Genomic DNA, 11,348 nt, shown 5'->3' with positions numbered 1-11,348 from the left:
TCATATTCCATTTCTCAGGAAATGGCATGTCATCGGCAGGGATCAGGTCCGAGGTTTTGACTCGAACAAATTGGCCCATCCAACCTCGATCATAAGTCTCGTCTATACTCGAGAATGACACTTTGGTGGCTCGGCGAGCAAGCTTGATTAACCCTCCTCGATAAAGTCAGGGACTATAAAGGCGCATAAGGTGATCGAGGGTAAAAAGACACCCCTCGATTTTTCTCGAGAAAAATCGAAGAAGAATCACTATCCTCCAAAAAGAAGGATGGATCTGCCCAAGAGTCACGTCGTATCTCTTGCAGAAGGCGACGATGACAGGGTCTAAAGGACCCAACGTGAAAGGATAAGTATAAACACTTAGGAACCCTTCCACGTGAGTAGTAATTGATTCATCAAGCGATAGGACTAACACGTGCTTATCGTCCCAGTTGCATTCTTGTTTTACTTTCTCGAGAATTTTCTTGGTGATTGTACACTGATACCTCGACATCGTCTCACATCGGCCCAATACCGAAGAAGGTTTTTAAACCTTAAAATCACTAACAGTCGAACACCCTACCGGAATGAATTCCTTAGGGCGAGGCTCCGCCGCATCCTCACCACCGGCTGGTCGTGATGAAGAAGCGGCCTCTTTTTGCGGCACCGTTTTGGAAGTTTTTTCCATTTAATGAACAATGGAAATTAGGGTTGTATGCGATAAAAAATATGAGGCAAAGGGAGTCTCTAAAGAAGATACAAGAGCAGGGAAGAAGCTTTTGAGTGAAAGGTTTAGATAAGGATGAAAGTTCGAATATTTATAGTTTGGTAATGACGGTTCAAAATTGGTAGTGGCCGACCATCGACTGACGCACATTTAATACCTTGGTGACTGGGCTGACGGGATGTTTGTCACATATGTCACTATCGGGATCGTCGCATACATCAGTATTCGTTTAGTCGGAGGTTGAAAAATCATATCGTTTCTCGCCATCTTCTTTCCGAGAAACGAATGGACTATCTGTATACGGTCAAAATAGAGTTTGTCCTTCGTGTGATTAGTCAAGATTGGAGCATGTTGGACCGAGATTCATTATTATAATATCGAGCTGTGATGTGGAGTTGGGTTGTCGAGCTCGAGAACTAGAGACCGATCAATATCGAGCTCGAGACCCAGAGACCGATCAATATCGAGCTCGAGACCCAGAGACCGATCAATATCGAGTTCGAATCAATATCGAGCTTGAGACCCAGAGACCGACCAATACCAAGACCGGCCAAGATCGAGATCGAGCCAAGGGACAAAAGAGCCGTTATAATCACATTTGGGGAGAGAATCTCGGCGGAAATAAAAAAAAAAAACTAATTAATTAATCTATCATGGAATCCTCACTATGTATTTTTAATTGTACCCAAAATGGGATTCCCCCACTATATTAAGAGTGGTTATCATTTGTAAGAGAACATTGATTGATACACATTCATTCCAATATATACAGAAAATAGAGCTAATACTATCTTTTTTGGCTTTTGGTATTTTAGTCATATTGTTTCTTCCATCAATCGTTTTTCACCTAATTTGGAGGTGATTAAACTTGAAGGCTTAGGCTAACTAGTTCATCCAGTTTGCATTCATATCATTTGTAACCAATTTCAATATACATTTATTTATCTTTCCCAATTTGTACCGATTTATACCACGTATCCTTAGAGCTGCATATAAATTTAACTCTATCCGTTTTTCGATTTACAAAACTGGATGTATACTAAAAGTAGGGGGAGGGGACTAGTAGAAGGGTGTTAAAAGCGGAAGTTTCTGGAGAAAGGGGTTAAAGGCGTGAAGGGTTGGGGAAAAAGAGGGAAAGGGGAAAATGTGGGGGGAAATAAAGAATGTGGGAGGAAATAAAGGCGCTCTTTTTTTTTATTTTTAGGGTAGTCGATGTTTATTTGCGTCACTTAATGACACCCCCCAAATTGATACAATTTGTGGAGATAGTAAGAACCTCCTCAATAAAATCTCCGCAAGTGGTCCGTTTTCTTGTAGTGTAAATCAAATCGACAATCTTTTCATGATAATAGCCAGAAATTAAAAGATGCTAAGAAACCAACCTGTCGTTCAGTAATATTGTCTATGTATTGCAAGGCTTGCCGGACGTGGTTTAGAGAGCCTAATATTTGGTGCATGAGAGACTATGACCTTCTTGAGTTTTGGCATGCTCAGCTCATCCACGGTTATATCCCACGAGTCGCTTCCAACAATATAATGTGCAACTCTTCAAGTTGAGGAAAGGTATCGGCACCTGTTGAGAGGTCTATCTTACTCTCATCACATTCAAACCAGCAGTTCCTAAATTTGAGTATCTTTAATTTGGATAGTTGTTTGAACATTGTTATATGATACATATCTATTGGTCAATTGGTGCAACCATCTTGCCTTCATATAGTAATCGTCCATCCCAATTATAGAGTTTTGTAGATTAGGCAACAACATATTGCTTGAAGAAAATGTGCCTGACTTGTAAAATGGCCGACGTACAAAATTTAAAAGACGAAGATGCCGCAATTGGTCCATTGAATATCTAGGGTCAATAAACTCCTGAGCTTGACTATACTACGTGGCATTTTTCCGCTGAAGTTTTGCCTAAGCAACTTAAATTCCCAATTCCTTTTGGAACACTAACAGCCGTCCAGGAACTACTCATAGGAATATGCATAGACAACACTAGCAATAACTTGAAGTTAAAATGAGTATTAAGAGATGTGAAACTGTTTTCACTAATATATAAAAGGGCACGAAGCTTCTTAGGCATGGAAAATGAAGATAAGAATTCACTGACACCACCAGAATAGAATACAAGCCTTCGTTGTCGAGTAACAATATCATCATCAGATGTAATATTGTTTTTGGTCAGAAGGAAGTTATTACTCTCCTTGGCCAATGTGACGCACAAACTATGTAGTAAATCGTGTATGCATGCGACAACTTGCAATTCTACCTTGGAATGTTCTTTTGGAAACTTGAATTAGGTTTCTTGAAACCAAATCATTTAATAAATCCTCTGCTATATATTCAACCTGTTGCATATAAACTTCTCAGCAACCGGCCACATATTTATCAAATCAAATGCAGGAATTTCTTGATCTTCAGGAAAAAGGCCAAAATACAAGAAACATGGCCTTAATGCAGTTGGTAAATCATTATAACTCAGAGTCAATATCTTAGCACATTGATTTTGAATATTTTGACACATAGTCTCAAGTACCCTATTCCATGCATGTTCAGTTCTCTCCCTTGCTCTTAGCATGCCTGCAATCACCACAATGGCTAGTGGTATGCCACCATATTTCCCAACTATCTCTTTACCAATGTTTTCCAAGTTTGGTGGAGCACTCATCCAATAATTATTATCAAAAAGAAAAATCCTCTTTGTAAAGAGTTCTATGCTTTTCTCGGGATCTAATGGTTTCAACAGGTGGAGCGAGTTATTCCCTCCGATGTATCTGCCTACATTGCTATTTCAAGATGTGATAATTATCTTGCTACCAGAGTTTAAATCACATTCAGGAAAGACAAGCTTTAAATCATCCCAAATTTCAACATTCCAAATGTCATCAAGGAGTATAACATATACCTTTTTCTTTTCAAGAATGACCTTAGATTGTCCTCCAAATTATCTTTCATTATCTCTTCCCTCAGGCCTCAGTCCAACTTGTTTTGCTACGTCAAGTAAGATTTCTCCCACTCTTGGCTGTTGTGAAATATAGACCAATGCCGAACACTCAAATTGATTACAAACTTGCCTATAGAGTTTCTTGGCAAGAGTTGTTTTGCCCAAACCGGACATGCCAACAATCGAGATTACTCCATATCTATTATCTTGATTAAGTAGTTTTGCTTGTAACATATTGGAGTCATCATCCAAACCAATGACCTCAGTTTCATCAGAATAAAGGAATAAATTACTTCTCCGATCCATTGGAATGTAATCGTGTTGATTATTGTTGTTATAACTTGTATCCATGATGCCGTAAATGGTCCTGATACGGTCAATCTCAGCAACCCTTCTTTTTATCTTCTCAATCTCCATAGCAAACTTATGGACAAAAGAAGCATGAAAAAGGATGCTAACCATCTTCTTAAGGCAACCAACTGTGCCTTTGCTCTTGTGGGATTCATGAAGTTATGGAAGGAACTCATCTAAGAGGTCCTCAACATCACTTGCCAGTTCTTGAATATCTTTTATAAAGTTTTTCTCAACTGCCTTGGCCTTCGCGTCATCTATATATGATCGGATGTGTGATCTCATTTCTCTCTGGAGCCAATCGTTGTCTTCTTTTAACCAATATAAGCCCCTCCCTTCTTCAAAGAGTAGATTTCCAGCTATTTCTGCTGATTTGTCTATGACTTCGGTAAGAATAATTTCAGCCATATCTTTTTTCTTCCTTTCTTTATTCAGTAGCTAAGAAGACTAGGTACTAAATCTGAAGGTGAAGAGTGCAAGATGTTGTCTTGCTACTACCTAATTAAACAAGAAAGCAAATGTTATGTCGCGAGGTTGAGTTACGAAATAGAAGAGAAAAAGTTGATCAAAGATCACTAAGGAATATTAGCTAGCGTCTAGACATAGATTTAGTTTGAAACTTGAAAAACGAGTTTTTGAAGTTGTGTTGAAAAATAATTTATGGAAGTTAGAAGTTGTGTTTGAACATGCATTTTATTTGAAAACACTTAGGACCCGTTTGGCCATAGATTTTGCCAAAATAAACTTGGATTTTATTTGATAAAGTTCTCAATTTTTGAGAACTTGAAAATTTTTGAATTTTTTTCCTCAAAACATGATCATATTTCATAGGCAGAATAGCCTCAGAAACACTTGTACTAGTTTAGTTTTGTCATCCCGGTCCCTCTACTCCACAAAGTTTCAACCGGATACTTGAACTCGATCAAAACATAAATTTTAAACACCTCTCATGCTCACTCGCTTGACATGACAGACATATCATATCCACCTCAGCTAAATTAATACCACATCATTATTTATTACAAAATATTATTTTTTTTATAAAAATTGTAAATCCATCCCCTTTTTCCAAAAAAAAAAAGAAAAGAAATCTGAAATAGTCCTCTCTCTTCCACTATTCCATTTCTCAATCTTCTACCCACCATCACCGGACATCACCACCCCTTCCTCCTTGTCTGTAAATACATAACCAAACCTACGTTTGGTTACAATTTTCAATCAGCCATGTTATTCCCACTGTCACCGTTACGGGTGAATCTCTCCAAAACCATCAGTACACTCTTCTTCTTTTCACTTTTACTATCACTTTTCAAAATCCAAGCAGTCCCTTATCGCCTATTTAGTAGAATATTACATAAAGTACAATGCTTAACCACCACAATTTAAAATATTTCATAAAATAATTGGAAAAATTAAAGAAAAATAAAGAAAATCAGATGAAAATTATGAGATTCTTTTACCAGCAGTAGCACCTTCACTGACACCATTGTCGAAATCGAATTTTAGAAGGGGAACTAAAATTGAAGTACCATGTTTCATGATTTAAGCCAATAAATTTCAATTGATTATTTTGAGTCCACTTCACAAAAAAAAAAAAAAAAGTAAACATGCAAGTGATTATTCATACCATGAATTCAAGCATTCTCACCAGAAATTGAAAAAAGAAAAACTCAAAATTAAATCAAATCACAGAGAAAAAATATTTTGGTGGCAGAAACAACCATTTTCAGTAAGGGGTTGCTTTTTTTCTCTTTTTTTGTTTGGAGATGGGGTGTCACGCCCCCAAACCTGATGAAGCGTGGCTGTCACCCGATGCCATACTCGGCCCGAGCGTACCACTCTGTAACTATGAACTCTGGAGGGTAACCCTCAACTTAGGCCGATGAGACCATATTCTGAATCATATAAAACAAATGTCTACAACCAACAATAACAAACTAAACATCTACATAGGGCTGGTAAAGCCACAATACTGATATAAAAAATGTACATGACTCGTCTACAAGCCTCTAGGAATAACTGAATTGTATCATGGCCGGGACAGGGCCTCGACCTATTCATCAAACCTGTATATATAAAATGGACTCCAAGTTATCGACCTGGTAACTCCGAGGAAGTGGAGCTTACCAACCTAGCTGATGTTTGACTTTGTCTACTAGGAAGGTCTATCCAGTTGTCTATTAGTACATGCAGGCATGAAATGCAGCGTCCCCATCAAAAGGGACGTCAGTACGAAATAATGTACCGAGTATGTAAGGCAACAAGATAACTAAAATCTGAAACTGAACTGATAATATAATAACTGAAAGTACCTGGGAGTCAAATATAATTTGAAGATATACTTACCTGCTGATACTTACTCATCTCTCTCAATATAGTAAGTAAAATAGTTGTCCGGCCCTATATGGCTCGGTATGTGTAACTGCTATGCCGTAGTAGGTTTGCTCATGGGCGCTCGGCCATACTAGGCTCTGTATCTCGGCCATCCTGGGCTTGCTCATAGGCGCTCGGCCACAATAGGCTCGGTATATAACTTACCATCTGATCAAAGGTTGCCCAATAGGGGCCTGCCCATCGATTATAGCTCGATGGTGGTGAAAATACTGTAATAATATATATATATATATATATATATATATGTAAAAATACTGTAATACTGTATATATATAAACCCTCTGCTCTCTTGAATGGAAGAAAACAATACTTAAACTGAATATTAAGTCCCGATAAGGGAGAACATTGTAACTTCTGAGACTAGGATAATGTGAATAAATTCATGAATACGAACTTCTCTTTATGTCTCATTTCCAAACATATGTAGTTACGGGATCATGCCAAATTTAAGGAAAGGTTTAGCCTTAACATACCTTTGCAATCTTCTCTCCAATCATCAACCAAGCTCAATATGATCTTCTTATATCTACAATGAGTAACTCGACTTCGTCGTCATCATATAAGCATTGTAACTCTCATATTTCAAAACCAATATTCTATAATAAAAAACCGACAGCACCTCCCCTGTTTTTACTACATCCCATAAGTTACTAAAAGTCAATAAACAGCCCAAACAACAACAATATAAATCACAATAAACTCTCTGATTACTTCAACAACCATTTTGAGCGGCAAGCTTGATTTACAATTAACAAAAAAATATAATTTAATTCAATTCATTTTCCATGAATCTGCCTACAACTTGTATAACATCATACTTATGCTTACCATATCATTTTCATCCCAAAACATGATAAGAATAATCTTCAAAAATAGTCCACACGCCTAGCACCTTAACCTTTATTGTCAACCTCTTCTTTTTCATGTTATCTTCTTCAATCCACTGAATTAGCACATAGATAAGCTTAACAACAGAAACCACAACATAATCAAACTATTTATAATAATTTCCAGCCACAACCAACCATATATATATAGCCTCAACACAGCCCACAAAACAAAAAAGATAATGATTCCTTATGCCATGTCAACTACTATCTTGAAGATTTTAACTCAAACAACTCAAACAACACATGATTAACCTTAATCACAACCAAGAACATGATTTACATACCTTAGGCAGTAGATACAACTTGAATTTTCCAGCCATAACAACATATATATATATATATATATATATATATATATATATATATATATATATATATATATATATATATATATATATATATATATATATACACACACACACACACACACACACACACACACACCAACTCTTCCCCTTTCAAGTGTTATCTTGTAATCTTTATCCAATAACATAACCAACACATAGATAATATTAATCCCAAGAAATAGGGTATTATACATACCTTAAAGAATCTGAAAAAACTCAAACCAAAGCTTCTCATATCTTACAACCACCCTTAATCACATCACGACACCATAGAGACTCTCTTCTTCACTTAGGCTAACTTTTGATGTTTGTTTATGGTGTATTCCGTTGGAATTCGTTTGGAGCCTTTGGGGAGCTGTTTGGGAGGTTTTGGAGAGTGTGATTTTGGAAGGAGAACGAAAAATGAGCAAAGCTCATCACAAAAAATAGATAAGAATAAGTGAAGATCGGGCCCCGACCAAGTGGGTCCCATAGGGGCCTCCTGCGCAGTCTCGCGAAAATGCAAATATCTCTCTACAATGATGTCGTATTGATGAACGGTTTGAAGCGTTAGAAATTAGACACATGGGAATTTAATTCAATATAAATATCTATCATTAACTCTTAATATATCGGGAGAAAACAGCCTCGCAACCTGGCCTATAAACCTGCCAGTTTCTCCGAAGTGCGGCGACATGACTTGGCGACCCTACTTTAAAAATCCATATTTCTTTACTCCGATATTGTATGAATAAATAGTTTGGACCGTTGGAAACTAGGTTCATATACCTTCATTGTGGTATAATATATGTCCCAAAATGACATCATTAAACTTACGAATTAATTTCTCAAAACGGCTTGTTACAAGGCAAAGCTTAACTCGATTTTTCCGTAACTTAAATCCAATTTGTCCCAAACTTTATATTCCATATCCAAACATCATATATAGTCATATCATGACTTTAAACTCATTTAAACCATGATTAGAAAGTCTCATATTCTTCTTAACTTACTTAAGACTTCGGTAAACCTTTCTTATCCTTATAGAAGGATTTCGTCCTCTTTGAGCTTACTTTAGTTAATCCTATAATGACAGTGACGTCTGAAGTACGGGGTGTAACATCATTCCCCCCTTTGAAATATTCGTCCTCGAATGTTGATTGATGCGCTTATCATTCTCAAAACCTATGCCTCTTATGAATAGTTTAATATTGTCATTTTCCATCTAGGCAACTGTTGTATGAATAAATCCAAAGGCCAGGGCATTCCCCCCTTTAGGCCTCTTTATCACGCCACGACTCGTGGTCAGAATTCTTCCAATCTCGTAACTATTGCTACCTTCTATCATTCAGTCTGTACGACTTTGTCCTTGTATGTGCGCCTATGCAACTCTTCTCTCATTTTCCTCCAGCTTTTAACCAATCTCTAGGCCTCACTTTGTGAACATATATAGGACTACGACAAGATGTCCCTCTGAGCATCTATAGATATACTGAAGTTCTCCTCTTGGTACTTTGTTGAATGTACCATTATTGCTATTTTTTGTATCATATCCTTGGTTATCTGTCCATATGGATTTACTACAACTAGGTAGGTCATGCTATACCATAACACTTACTTTGGTTTATTACTACCTAGGTCTGCTACCCAACTCTAGGTTACTCTCTCGCTGCTTATCCTATATGTATAAATCTAAGTCCTTTAGTTCTTCCTCATTACTGTTCATCTTAAGAATACTTTGTAACTTTTATCCATCCATTGTTGATTCACCTTAATATTGATCCATAATCTACCATTGATAACTTGAAACTTCTTACATAATACATTGTCAATAAGGCTCACATCTCATCGGGGAACATTTGAAGTGATTTGCCTGATCCTACTAGGGATGATATTATACTTCAATAACCGTATTTCATAGCATCCTAACATGATTCATCATATGGGTTCTATTCCCGTGCAACTCATGAAATCCTTTTTTCTCAAAATTGTTACTCAATCAAAGGCCGAAACGTCATCCTCTTATTTATCACCATTACACCCGTATTCTACTACCAGGGAAGCATTTCATCTCTTCTAATTGCTCATAGTCTTAGACTCCTCCGAGTCAATTCAAGCTATACTGCTCTTTCTATAACTTACGGAAACCATCAACTCTCTTATTTTGATAGGCTTAATCCCGATGCCTTACCTATTATTGTCAGATTCTCACTCATATTTTCTTATCCTTGCTCTCATCTACCTAAAACCTTATCATTGTACCATACTTTAGCTTGCGACCTACACATATCTATTTATACTACTCGTAACCTTCCTTTAACTTGCTAGCACCATAGATTTCCTTTCGTGCTTTCTCAGTTGCCTTTAAACATAAGCAATTACTTTTCCTGGTCGTTCTACCACTTGTTGCATGAATACATGGCTTATCTCATTGCCCATGATTACTGGAATTTCTTGTAACTCATATGATCTCAAATATCAGCTTTTGATTTTTTTTTTCTTCTTCCAGTTCATTAGCCACGATATGTGTCACTTTCTTATGGAGTACATACAATATTGTAGTAAGATTGTTGTTACAAGACCGTTGCTTCTTTATGTCACTATGCTTAGGTGGAAGCCTTCTTCCTTATTTCCCCAGTTGGTCTTTCTTTGTAGTATTTAAGGAGACCTTCTGGCTCTTGTAAAGTTACGAGCTTGTTATATTGTATACCCGAAGGAATTTTCGATGTTCTTACTCACCTACAAATATCCTTAGTTATATACCTCCGTTCCCTTGTGCTCGTAGAGTTACTTCTGAACTCAAATATTGATTGTCTCCTTAGTGGCACTCTCTCTTATTTTCGTAACATTTATACAGTACCTTTAATTACTCCAACTCCTATCTAAATATTTCTCAAGGGTTACGACGTCATATCTGCTAGACTGAATTCACTATGTTAGGGTTCACTACGTCTATCTTGCATGATCTATTTATTTATCCCTGGCCTCTTGTCTATCCATAACTAGGCTCTTCCTGAATCAACTACAGACTACTCGTTGGTCCATTCTCATATCTATATTCTGTGTAACCCCTCTTGGGTTATGTCCTTTGTCTTAACTTACCTCTCGCATTGGCTCCTTATGTATTAAGTGTTTCTCGCACTTATTTATCAATAATATCGAGTGTGGAACCCTTACTGGTTCTCCCCAGCGTCATGTTTGCATAATGTTCTAGAATCATATCATATCTGTAGGATCTGAATAAATGCAATATCATTCCTTTCACCTCATCATCTTTAGCGTCTTTTCACATTTTCACTGACATCTTACTCATCTTGCGGTAACCCTTATGTACCAAGGATAACTGAATTTATTTTTTTTACGCACGAAGGTGACACCTAGTGTAACTGGCACACTTAATCTCTTAACCTTAACTCTGCTCACATTGCTTACTTTAGGAAGCGTCTTCCTGAATGACCTTTAAAGGTTTTTCTTCTGTTGTCCATTCTATTATCGCCGGAATGTGATCTCTGAAATTCTCACGATGTCGACTATTATCAAATCCTTCGGTCCCTAATTTATGTTCAGTTTATCTTATTCACCAGCCCATACTATTTTTTATTACTCTGGGGTCTAATGTTTCCTTCTGGTAATCACGTTGGAGTCACCAACTCATTTCTCGAAATGGTAATATGATTTTATGACTTATACTCTTTTATTGCCTCAAGGCTTGTCACCTCTTGTCTTTTCCTTCACTT

At 37.0% G+C, this 11,348-nt stretch overlaps 1 pseudogene; it reads right to left on the bottom strand.

Moving 5' to 3' along the window:
• Positions 1-2,326: 2,326 nt before the first annotated feature.
• On the bottom strand, positions 2,327-4,415 carry LOC142168790 (toMV resistance protein Tm-2(2)-like; annotated as a pseudogene).
• Positions 4,416-11,348: the final 6,933 nt, after the last annotated feature.

This window comes from Nicotiana tabacum, chromosome 14 (assembly GCF_000715075.1).
Source record: "Nicotiana tabacum cultivar K326 chromosome 14, ASM71507v2, whole genome shotgun sequence".
NCBI classification, from domain to species: Eukaryota; Viridiplantae; Streptophyta; class Magnoliopsida; order Solanales; family Solanaceae; genus Nicotiana; species Nicotiana tabacum.
Note: the sequence above shows the minus strand (reverse complement) of the source record. Positions and strands in the feature narration are given on the sequence as shown.